General features: G+C 49.2%; 1 protein-coding gene across 17 annotated transcripts in view; it reads right to left on the reverse strand.

Annotated features, from left to right (window-relative positions):
- Positions 1–12,845, reverse strand: part of L (zinc finger protein Lobe) — a 287,693-nt gene that overhangs the window by 97,898 nt on the left and 176,950 nt on the right. The gene's annotated exons all lie outside the window — the stretch shown is intronic.

Below are 12,845 nucleotides of genomic sequence, written 5' to 3' on the forward strand. Positions count from 1 at the left end.
AGCGAGGATACCGGAGTCTCCAGGTCATCAGTTTGGCGAATACTGCGCAAACACCGCCTGCATCCGTACCACGTACAGCTTCATCAAAATCTGTTGCCACGGGACTTCCAAAACAGGACCGATTTTGCTAATTGGATTCTGATAAAGATGCAGGACGACCCGGATTTTTTGAACAAAGTGATATGGAGTGACGAAGCTAGTTTTTCGCGCAATTCACAGGTGAACCTGCACAATGCTCATTACTGGAGCGATTCAAATCCCTACTGGGTTTTACAGACGCAGCACCAGTACCAGTGGTCATTTAGTGTTTGGTGTGGACTTTTCGACGGTAGTTTGATCGGGCCTGTGTTTTTCGACCAGACGCTGACAGCAGATCGCTACACCAATGATATCCTCAGAGGACCCGTTGACGACTTCCTTTCGGATCTACCGCTCGCCAGGGCCACAAATGTGTGGTTTCAACACGATGGCGCCCCCGCGCACAGCAGCGCCAAGGCTCGGACCTGGCTCGACGCAGCGTTCCCGCAGAAATGGATAGGACGACTAGGTCCCGTGAACTGGCCAGCCAGGTCTCCTGATATGACACCTCTGGACTACTTTTTGTGGGGTCATATCAAGGACAAGGTGTACAGCACACCAACTTCCACACCGCAAGACCTTAAAGACAAAATAACGGAAGTCTGTTTAAACATGCCTGAGGCTGTCATACGAAATGCAACGGCTGATTTGGTTACAAGATGCCAGAGCTGTATCGTCGCACAAGGTGACCTATTCGAGCACTTTTTATAATTGGTAAGAAACCGAAATGAAATGGAGTCAGGACAACCGCATGCCACGGCTGTCATCGCCGCACAGCCAAGCCATAAACCGCCACTTTTATTTTCTTTGCAACTGGCAAATAAAACTCCTCTCATTTGAAAACTTCGAGCTTGGCAGTCTTTATCGCGACTGCAAAGCGCAGCGCACTCGCTGCAATTTACACCGTCACGCGCGAACTGGCTGACACGGCCGAAGAAACCACCACCAAGATATCGGCCTGCCTCTGAAACGGGGCCGCCGAATGAATACCGGAGCTGATTTCGTTCACTGAAAGCACGGTTGAGAGCAGCACGATCGCGGCGCGCGAATGCGCTCGTCACGTGGTTTTTTTTTTGTATTTCGCGGGCTTTCTTTCGAGCTCGAAAAAAGAGGTACACGTAAGGTTTTCTTTATGGCGAATAATGGAATGGGGGTTTCTGAAAGTGCTCTCCAACTTTGCGAATCACACTTAGTGTCTAAAGTCAATATTAAAAATTTAAAAAAAATTATTTTAATTACTAGTTAAGTAATTGCAATACAAAAAATTTCCTGTGGTGCGCCAAATGCCTGTCACCAATATGCAGGTAGTTTCACTCTCCTGACCCCAATATTTCATTTTTAAACCCTTGGTTCAAGTTAGCTGGGACACCCGGTATATATATATATATATATATATATATATATATATATATATATATATATATATATATATATATATATATTAGGGGGCACGTCAGTGTCACACGCATGACCCAGGACTACGCTATATGTAGCTTGGGCAGTGCACTTCTATTAAATGCGTTCTGCGACACTTGTCGACTTCAATGTTTCGTAATGTGTTGGACCCGATGCCCGACACATCATAATTACAAGCCTGCCGTTTCAGGCGTAGTGCAGCACGAGCTATCCTCGACTCTCCGCGGTTCGCTATGCTCGGCTGCTCACGAGTCATCAGCGACTGCGCTTTGCCGCTCTAATTTTTCTTGGTCTTCGATCAGCGGCTGAACGTGCCTGCTAAGCCGTTCAAACAAACCAGCACCGATGGCAGATTTCCACTGACGGCACACCGCGCGTCGCGGCGCTAAGAAGACGACGATATATCTCGAAGAGCCTGAGACCCATGGAAGGGCGAAGAGACAAAAGATGATGATTGCAGAGCCCCTTTAGTGGTGTGCTTATCACTGTGGTCGATCGAGCCGGCTGTTCAGTCAACCTCACCAATGTCATCTACAATGCCAGTACTCGTAGCAGAGGAAACACCATTAATGGTCGGAAGTTCACGAAAGAAAAACATATTGTTCGAGTACGACGCAGCTGGAGTACAGCGGCGATGCAGGTGCCCTCTGTACAAATATGTGCAAAGGTACACAAGCTTCAGAGCACAACTGGCGTTATAACCAACCAGCGAACCTAAGACATATCGTGCAGAACCTTAACAAAACAACGCACGGAATGGTCGTTATGGAGCATTAAAACGGCCCTTTCTTATTAAATAAAAAGTATTCGGTTGTTTCACAGGAACAGACAGACAGACACAACGGAGCGCTGAGTTGAAGCAGATGGTTCTACAAAGCTCGTGCCAAACATCCAGCCCCAGAAAGTAACCTTTCTCGCGCTTGTGCGTCGCCGCTGAGCAGCCTAGATCCCAAACAGACAGAAACACTAAGCAAACAAGAAAGTCATCCCGAAGACTCGCTCATCCCACCGGGGATGAGTCGAAGTAGCTACGCAGCAAGCGCGCGAAACGAAGAAGCAACGCGCAAAAGCGCAGTTGGGTGCTGGAGCAACGGGAAAAATATGTGCCCCATTCCCTTCTCGGTCCGTATACACGCCTGTAAACTTTCACGGCGCTAGCATGTTACACGCTCGACGAAATTGTTACAGCTAGAAAAAAATCGCACTGCGCCCGACAAGACGAACCGCGAACGACCGGCGACGCGAAGCTCTCTGCTTTCTATACTATTACTACTGCTCTCTTTTACATGCCGCCGCCGGCGCCGCTTCTGCTGCTGCTGCTGCGCTATTTGGCGCACGTACACCTCTTTTTATTATTCACCGCTGCGTCCCTCTTCTTTTCCGCTGTAAATTATTCACGCGCTGAGCGCGCGCAGTCGGGCGAGCCGCGTCCGAAAAAGTGGTTCGCTTCTGCCGGGAGGGCACTCCGCCTGCTGACCTCCGACGGGCGTGCGCCTCTTCGGGATGCGGACACCGGGCCTGCGGTGCGAAGCCCCTGACGAGGCCAGGTGCGCTCCCAGTCGCCGCAGCGGTCGCTTCGAGGGGGCGCGCATCTGCACACCAACTCGCATAAGGAAAATGGGTGCATCGAATTCTGAATCCTGGGGTTTCACGTGCCAGAACCACGATTTCATTATAGGGCACGCCGTATAGTGGGGGACTCCGGATTAACTTTTGCCACCACGTCATCTTTAACGTGTCCCCAGTGCACGGGGCACGGGCGTTTTTTTTTTGCATTTCGCCTCCATCAAAATGCGGCCGCCTCGGCCGGAATTTGATCCCGCGACCACGTGCATAGATACAACATAGATAGATAAGCATAGATAAGCATAGATAAGCATAGATACAACATAGATAAGTCATCGCGGCAGGTAGGAAATGGAGGTTGAACGAGCCAAAGAAGTGGGGTGCTCATAGTAAGCGCCACGTTCTTTTTTTTTTCTCCTCTCGGAAAAAGTATGTAGGGTATATATATGCGCACGGCTTACAGTTGGTAATCCCCCCGTAGCAATCTATACTTTTAGCCCGGAAAAGAAAGAAACAACACATAATGACATGTATCAGCGCTAACTTCACACATATGCTTCACTAGCGCATGCTGTGTTTTATCTGGCATTCGAAGTTTTAAAATAGTTCGGCAGGTGTTACACTCTTGTAACGTAGGAAGGCGAAAACCTGCTGCACATTTGGTGATGCATGAAGTCATACAATCGGGGTTAGACTTGTTTGTAAGACGTATTGGTAACGCATGAAGTTATGCAATCGGGGCTAAACTTCTAGCAATTAAGACATAACGAGCCGCAATGGTAAGTGCACGTCTGGCACAAAGGCGCCGCGGCACGCGCTTCTTCCGAAGTGGCGCACTTGCGCGGCCGTGCTCGCGAGCCGCAAGAGCGTTGACGCTCCTCCATCGCTCGCCGCCGACAACCGCCGCCGCCGCCGCTCCGACTGTGACGTCAATGCGCAGAGGGCGCGCGCCCGCTATTCTGCGCAACAACCCCTGGCATGGGAGCGATTACTAAACTTAAAATTCGGCAGACACTTAAGACAGCTTACGCGTGGAAATACGAAAGCATTATACCGTTTGTAGACTTCGGGACGTCATCAACGCGCTCATTTTTACACTCGTGACGTGGCGCCACATCCTCGGCACCGTCACGTGCGCCGCCCAATGACGCACGCACTAGTCAGAGAGGTGGTGCGACGTGATGCGTGCAATCAGGCACGTACTAGGCGCACCTTTAGCAAGCCACGACCGTGGAGCAGCCGTGGCGTCGGGGAAGCGTGCTCGTCCCGCACCCCGAAGGCCCGGGTTCGGTTCCCGCCCAGACCGAAATGGACCAAGTTTTCTTTTCGGAGTAGCTAACAATTACTTTGTATACAGGAACCTTCCTGAGAAATGTGGCGTCAATCCAAACATTTTTTGACGTGTTTTGCGTCTTTGCGGCGTCCGTCATTTTTCGTCACGGCGCAGTTTCGCCAGGGGCACCGCCAACATAGACACCTAAGGCTTTCGCCTTAATGAATGACGTGCTATGGAATGAATAAATGCATGACCTCTTCATTCGCAAAGCTGGCGTTTTGCCCCACTCTGAAGGGTTGGAGAATTCCGCTATGGGGGAATGAGTGAAAAACATGGGGTCAGCAAGTGACGACAGCCAGTAAAGTGCCTGCGATGGCTTCACAGTCTGAACAGTACGCCGGACTCGTTGGAGAATGCCAGAAGCGAGTCGTACGCGGGCTTATCAAGCCCGTCTTTTGGCCACGTCCAGGCCCCATAGTCCGGGTTCGCCGTTCTGTCTATGTGCTGGTGACGCGTCCCTTCAAGAGCTCTACACTCTCCGAACAGATGCCTGGCCGTGGGACGACATGATGTGCGGCAGTCGGGACATCGATCTGGATTGAACTGTTCTGATCTTCGTCGTCGGTCCACCTTCTTCAATTCGGGATACAGGACCTCCAGTCGGGCATGTCGAGTACTAGAGCTAAGCCCGATGGCAGATGGTGGAGAAACACCATATAGTGGGAAAGCCCTGTTCTCGGTAGTCCCGATGGCTGCGGACAGAATATACGAACGCGCGAACAGCCGCCTTCCGTTCTTCAGTAAATTTCTAAATTCTTGGTCAAACGGAATCATTCGCGCCGAAGGCGTCTCGTTTGCGCTCTCGGACAACGAGGTATTGTCACTCTGCAGCCGCCGGCACTACACGGTTTAGGAGATCGCCTATGTGATATGCAGTGAAGTGGCAAGCCAGAGCAAACGTGAGTGACCACTGAAATTCAGGATTCCTAATCACGAGGCCATCGCTTTGTAAGGATACGTACCGGACAATCGCGATAGCACATAAAATATTGGTTCGAAATCAACGGTCCGTACTGATCAATCCTTCGAAATCAAGTTTTTTTTTTTTCGTGCATTGACAAATTGCTTTGGACAAGTCGAATTCCAAAACGCTGCAGGAATGTCTGTGGAAATTCTCATGGACCATCTGTCCGTTTAATTTGAAGTCCACCTATGCAGCATTGTAAGGCAAAATCTACCTTCAGATAAGTTGATGATGATGTGTGTTGTTTTGTGGCGCAAGGGCCAGGTTTGGCCAAAGAGCGCCAATTCAGATAAGTTGCATGTGTTAACCTTGTGCCTCGTGCGACTTGTACTACCTCCCTCGCAAAGGGCGGCACCTTGCGATAATTGTTTGGGGATAAATTTGATGTGTGTTTCGCTTCTTTGATGATTATCTGGTGTCTGCGCTGATTACCAACGAAACAGACGAGAATATATGTATCCAAGGCCGTGTCCTGCTTCCATGCTTGCCTCGAGTTCCTTGTCACCACCCAGAAGCTTTCAGAGGACAGGTCTCTTGAGTTGCTTGAGTTCTTGTCTTCTTAAGCTTTCGATTAATGAGCACACTAGTTACAAGGCGCTTTTGCCGTTCGAGTCGGCGCACATAGAACTGCTAATAGAGGCACTGCCAGTCAGTGATTGCGCATAGTCCTAAGCACAAGTCATGCACGCTGACTATGGCGCACAGCTTCACACAGCAAACCGGCCGTGGTAGCTTATAGTGGATATGGCGTTGCACTGCTGAACTCGAGATCGAAGGTTCTATCCTGGCTGTGGCGGCCACATTTCATTGGGAGTGAAACGCGAAAAAAAAATAAAAATATACCGAAAAATAAACCGACAGTGCGTTCAAATTTAGGTGCACGTTTAAAGAACTTCGGGAGTTCCGACGGTGTGCTTCCTTATCACATAGTGGTTTTGGCACACGAATGCCTAGAATGTAATTAATTAAGCGAGTAACTGCATAGCGCTTTTATTGTAGGTGTGGGATATTGTTGATGTACTAATAAGCACCTATGAACCTATCACCGTTTATATAATAATTGTAGTTAAACTCTCCATTTCGGCCACACGCTTGCCTTCAACTCACCTGCCTTGCTGTACTTCACTGAACTGCAAAATCGTCTTCCGTATAACGTTTTCTGCATTAGTGACCTTTAGAAGTTTAGACTTAATGAATCATGCGTTTACCATTGCATAATGTTCTCCATTAATTAACGAATAACCTTTTGCGTTGTTCATCATGTTTTGTTTTTTTGTGCATCCCGCACTGTACAACATTGTGCTCTGATTTCTTTTTTGTTTCTGACTGTTTCCAACTAATGTTACCGACCGGCTTGCTTTGTTCGTTATTTTCTCTCTTTTTCTTTTTCAGTTATACACTATTTAACTTTGTACTCCATTTATTTCGTAATTGCCTTTGCATACGCTTCTCACCTGATACTCCAGGTCAGTAATGTGTGAATTCTCATTAAAATAAATAGTGCTCTTCGAAGAGATCACCTTTAGCCTGCAAGCATGCACATGGTGCTTTCTGAATGCATTGTGGGCGCCCTTGACTTGTAAGCGCCTTCAAATTGTGAAGTTCGCACGTTCACTCTCCCTGCATAAGCACACCGCCTTACCCAAGAAAATATTATTGGAACGCTCGCGTTGTGCGTTCCTTTATTGACTGCGCGTAGTCTGAGCAGTTGTAAAAAAAACCGACACAATATTGCCTAAGAACGAGCTGCTATATAGAAACAGAAGTATGCTGCTGACTCTGGCTGTGCTGTGGTAAAGTATATTCTCGTAATTTGTGACCTGCGTGGACGGGTTGAGCCGACTGTCAAACTTTACTGTTGTTCGACCTTCGTCGCATTTCCCTCAGGTCTGCGACAGAGGATAACAGAAGTAGGTTCCTGGTGAAAAAAGTACGTATTTGTGCGTCAGGAAACTCTCCAGCATGTGTATCCTTGTGAACAGAAACATCGAGCTTCAAAAGCCCGTGAGCGGATCGGCCATGCGGCCTGGTCCGATTAATGGTATGGGTACTAACGTAAGAATAAATTTGAAAAAAAAAAACCGGTGGTGCTGCGAGCGGAGCATGTGAAGTATGTGAACTCGAGAACTAAGAAATTAAATTGCAGTCATGAAAACAAGGAAACTATCGATAAACCGACTACATACTTTCGAAACTAACAAAAAAAAAAGGATATACGAGTACTTGTGAAATCAGTGGGTCGCTGGCTCTCTTTCGCCTGCAGTAATGAGGTCCTGTGAACTTTCGTGCTTCCAACTTACGGCGAGACGAACTATAATTAGCTGCGAAATAACGCAGCTCATGAAAAGGCGACTGCGAACCGGTGCCTCGCTGCGGGCGATGTGAAGTCGAGGTCGATATACGAGCAGTGAGGGCGCCTTTCAGAAAAGCGGGGATAAATGGTAGGCGCGGGCAGGAGGACGGGAAGGGATAGAACGGAAGGAAATATTAAAGCCACTCTTACAAGACACCGAGATGTAGCCGCGCACTACCAGCACGGAGGAAGAACAAATAAAGAAGGAAAGAGCGCAGGGCGCGTTGGATAAAGAAGAATGTTGCGAACTTATGCTCTTGAACGGAACACGTAGCGAGGAGCCCCACGTAACATCTAATGAACAAGCGAAGGGGGACAAGGAAAGCGGAACTGAGTGCGCGCATGAGCGATCGATGTTAACAAAGAACGCATTAGATAATTAAAACCGGGGAGGGGGGGAAGGTTCCTCCTTAATTCAGAGGTAGCTAATCAAAACAATACAAGACTAACCGTCCTTTTTAATCTTGCGTGCCCATTAAGAAAAGTGTCTGCTCCAAGAAGTGCAGGGCGCCGGCACACGCCGCCGCCCCTCCGACTGCGCACCATTTGACAGCCCAGGGCCGACGTCGAGTTTCGCGCGCTTCTCTCCGAAGAGGCGGCGCCGGCTCGCGACGAGCCCGCTGCGCGCCCGCGTGCCGTTCTGCTCCAAACTCCCCACGAACCATCGCGCGGGAAAAAAAGAAGAAGAATTGGCAATGGCAGGGGAACGCATTCGGTAAATTTTGAACTTTCGTGGTCCACCCGACGAGTATCATGGAAAAAAATAGGCACCTATGGAGCCCAACTACAAAAACTGCGACTCCTCTCTCTTATTAATAGAATTTCTCTCTCTCTCTCTCTCTCTCGCTTCGAACGTAGTAAAGTGGAGATGAATTCACAAAGCTGTTCTTTTTTTTTTCGTTCGTGAATGATCTTTGCCATTGACTAGCCACCTTCGCTAATGATACGCCCAGCATCAGGATTTGCAGGAATTTTCTCCTGCCAGCAGTTGCAGACTGGGGGCTTTTTGTGGATACGGGCCCCGAAGAAAGAACTTCGTGTGGCTCGGCAGCGCATGCAGTGCGCCCGCTAAGCTGATGACCACCGAGTTGTGGGTTCCCTGTTCTCTCTTGCACACATTCACAAATCTTTCCGTTCGTCAGCGCTTTTTGCCATGAACATGAGCGCGCGCCAGTTTTCTTTGGGCAAAATACGCAGAAATCGAATGGGCACGTTTGTATAGCATTCGATTAACCGCTTCAAGAAGGCTTCGCTTCACACAGATTCCGAAATGCTCGTTGGATCTACATAGTTATCTCTAAACTCAGGTGCTTTGCGGATGCCTCCATTAGCCTGTATTATCTTTATCATGGTATACTAAGGGATCTCATAGGACCTAATCACACAGTAAACGTGAATTCGTTCCCGCTACGACAGAAGCGCGAACGAAAGAACAGGCGCATTCAGAGCGAATCAAGAAAGAGGCGGGCCCTTCCCGACGTGCTACGAAGAACCGCGCTGGTGCCCTTGTCCGCCGAGCGTTCTACGAAACGTAAAGACATTGACGCTGTTATCTAACTTAATGACGCTCTTTTGTGCGTACGTCACCAAATCGAGCGACTGTCGACGGCACTGCTTTCTGATGGAGCTTAGGATGCCTCGATAGTAGATGAACCCTAATGGGGATCTGTGTGTGTCACGCAGTAAATTTTCATATTTCCCGAGGTTTATTTTAAGCCGAAAAAAAAATTTAAAAAAAGGTACGCAATCAGCGTCTTGCTGAAAACATCCCAGTTCTATGTTTCTTATAATTGTCTGCAACTTTCATTGACAACTTGACAATAATAGAGCTGTAATTAACTATTTATAATTAATCTCAATTAACTACTTGATTGTCATCAACGAGAAATTACTGGCACATGCTCAACTTGACTGTGAACAATATGTACTTGTTTGTGTGTGTTTGAAATGATCCACCTTTAAAAGCTTGGAGCGGGATAGATGGGACACTTTGTATAAGCCGAATGACCAACGTTAAGAGAGCCGTTTCATGCACGCAGCGAGTTCAATAGAGAAGTAAGTTTCGATCTCACAAGCACTCAATAGTTTGGTGTCATATAGATTGTATTCTGGCGCACTCATCGCACGAGAGAAAAAAACATGTCTGCTTTACTTTTCCTTCAACTGCTCATGTCGGTTTCCGTATTCCTCTCCCTCCTTCGGCTTTCCTATAACTTATCTTTACCCATTTCGTCTGCAACAACATTTGCATCGCTGTGACTGGTTACGCAGTCTATAGACGAGTAAAATAGACATGCCACATGTTGCATTGAGAACTCGAACTGTTATAAAAGCAGACATTACATCAATATACACACACACAAAAAAAAAAGAAAACCATTTCCAACAAATTTCTGCAGCTGGCATCAAAGAACACCTTCAATATATAAACTGTGCTCTCATGCCCTTATATGACAGGTTTGTGCAGTTATTTCGCACGCCAATGGACGTTCTTGATAGTTACGCATGCTAACGCAAACTTTTTCGGCCGCATTGGTCACCTGAAGATTAAAAATGGGGAAAGCGAAATTATGCACTTTTGGTAACCAGCACGAGCGGCGCAGTTTCTCCAAAGTGGAACACAGGCAAAAGAGGAACTGGCGGGTTGAGTGAAAGTGGCGCCCACGTGAGAGCACCGCGCTCTATGCCGACTCAGGCTCAGTTACGTGTCCCTGCGCGGAAGCCCCGCTTCTGTGGGAGGCTTCTATAAGGAGGGCTCTCTGTTCCTATTCGCAGCACTCCGATTCACCGAGTCCGAGCCTTTAACACGCAGCTTTCTGGACTACGCTAAGAATGGGCGACGGCAGGCCCCACTCTTCTCGTAACAATGATCAATACGGGCAGAAATGCTGGCCTGCTTACGAAGCAGCAGTAGCCCTCGAGGCAAGCGGGAGTCCTTTATTTCCACCGGCCGCGAGAGTGGCCGCCCGCGCGCGCGGGGAGCTGTCGGCCGCCGGGCGCGCGGCGACGTCGAGGTGTCGCGCGCAGGCCCCTTTATAATCGAGGAAGGAAATGCCGGGCGCCCAGCGCTCCTCTCCTCCGGTTAAAGCGTCGCGTAGGCGTCCGCAGGGGCAGCGTCGGCGGCGTTCATTTATTAGGGGGCGCGGGACCGGGGGAATGACTGCGCCGACGCCGGCCCCGCGGGGGAACCGAGCGCGCCCGCGGCCCGCGCGCTCTCTCCGGGGCCGTCGCCATGGCGACGCGCGCCACTCGGTTTCTCTCGGGACGTATGCAAATTACTCGGGTGACAATTGGAGGGCTGCTGGACGACGGACGGACAAACAGGCGGCCGCCGCCGCACCTGCAGCCGGGCCGCCGCGCGCGGGCTGCGTGTTCCACAGCGCCGAGTTGGCCGCAATGAAGACTTATGGTTCAGGTGAACGGCTCGGCCCGCTCGTCCCTCCGGACGCAACCGGCAGAGCGCCGCGACCTCTCAGGGATCCGCCGCGTATCTTCATTAGCTGTCCCCGGCGGCGCGCAACCGTCGCCTCGGATCATTCCGCACCGGATCTCGGCGAGCGAGAGCGCGGATGCCGCCGAGCTGAGAAGCGACGCGCCACCGGCAGCGTGCGACCCTAATATCCCCTGGCACGAGCTACGGGGTGCGCGCGCGAGACCCGCAATGAATTGCGCCGCTTGGTTTCTGCCATGTTCGTGCGCTGTCGGGCGCATCACTCGCAGCGCTGATCGGCCGACAACACAGCGTTCGCAGAGCGTCCAAGAAGTCTGGACTGCGCATATGCGGAAACGTTGTGCAGCGGCACCGGGTACACTTCGCAGAAGCATCGACGATACACAGGAAACTATGAGTTACGTGCTTACCTCGACCTGTATACGTCTGTATACTACTTTAACGCGACGTTTTACGCAAAGGACTCGAAATGCGCTTGTTTCCTTTTTAGGCAACGCGAGGACGTGAGAAGCTGCTCTAGTTTCCTGCAGATTTCGCGCTAACATTTAAAAAAAGAAACAAAAACATTCAACAAGGGTTTTCTGGAATCGCACGCCAACTGCATGGGGAAAGCCGCTAGTGAAACTCACAAAAAGTACATTTTGTCCAGAGCCTCGCCTTATATATGGCACATTCTTGCGTGAACCAAAGTAAAGATCGCTCATAGCTCGTTAAGGACAGAATTACATATATAACACTGTTTTTAACGACTTATGAGAGATCATCTTTGCTTTGGTTAACGATTTATATATATATATATATATATATATATATATATATATATATATATATATAGTACTATACTACTATACTTTACGTAGTAAGATTACTTCTTGGTGTGTAAGATAATTAATTGTTGGGAAGGCAGAAGGGTCAGCCTGAGCTTTTAAGCTCTACTCCGCCACTCAGCACAGTGAAGAGAAAAGGAAGAGAGAAAGATGCTGATGGGCACAGGAAGAACGAACGCGTATATCCACCATGCTGCATTGCTTGGTGCGAGGTCACGGATATTAGTGTGCATGATTACATCTTCAATCAACTATAATAGTATAAGTTCGTATTGATGACAATACGCCTGTTCTGATGACTACACGCCTGTTCAGTGCGTCACCAAAGTCTATGATGCCCAGCCGTATAGATCCGTGGAGCGCAGTGCTTCCATAATGAAGCTCAACGCTATAAATTTGGGTGAACGCGTTCATACCAGTCATCGAACCCATCGCATTGCTTGAAACACTGCCAGTGAAACTATTAGCCTACGGCGGCTGTAAACTTCCATGTAATCCGGACTGTGTCTGTACAAGTTTGTAAGTTATGTCAATTGCAATCACCTCCTGGCACGGAAGCCATGACATGAAACGTCGGTAGCAGAATTCCTTTGTAGTACCTCGCGCGCCTCGTGGAGCATACTGCACGACGGCGCATGCCTTTCAATTGGCATGCGTCTTCGCGCAGTATGCGCCATGTGGCGCACGCGATACCGCATAGGCAGGCTCTTGAATGGCAGGACCAAGCAACAAGAACTGCCCTGACCGGTTGGTCGCTGCTTAGCAAAATATGGTAAAGCTTCCACTAGCCCTCAAATGAACCCTTGAACTTCAAGCGGACATTTCAGATGGTTTACAGTGCAACGATGCCTCAC

Source organism: Dermacentor albipictus, chromosome 1 (assembly GCF_038994185.2).
Source record: "Dermacentor albipictus isolate Rhodes 1998 colony chromosome 1, USDA_Dalb.pri_finalv2, whole genome shotgun sequence".
Taxonomy (NCBI): Eukaryota; Metazoa; Arthropoda; class Arachnida; order Ixodida; family Ixodidae; genus Dermacentor; species Dermacentor albipictus.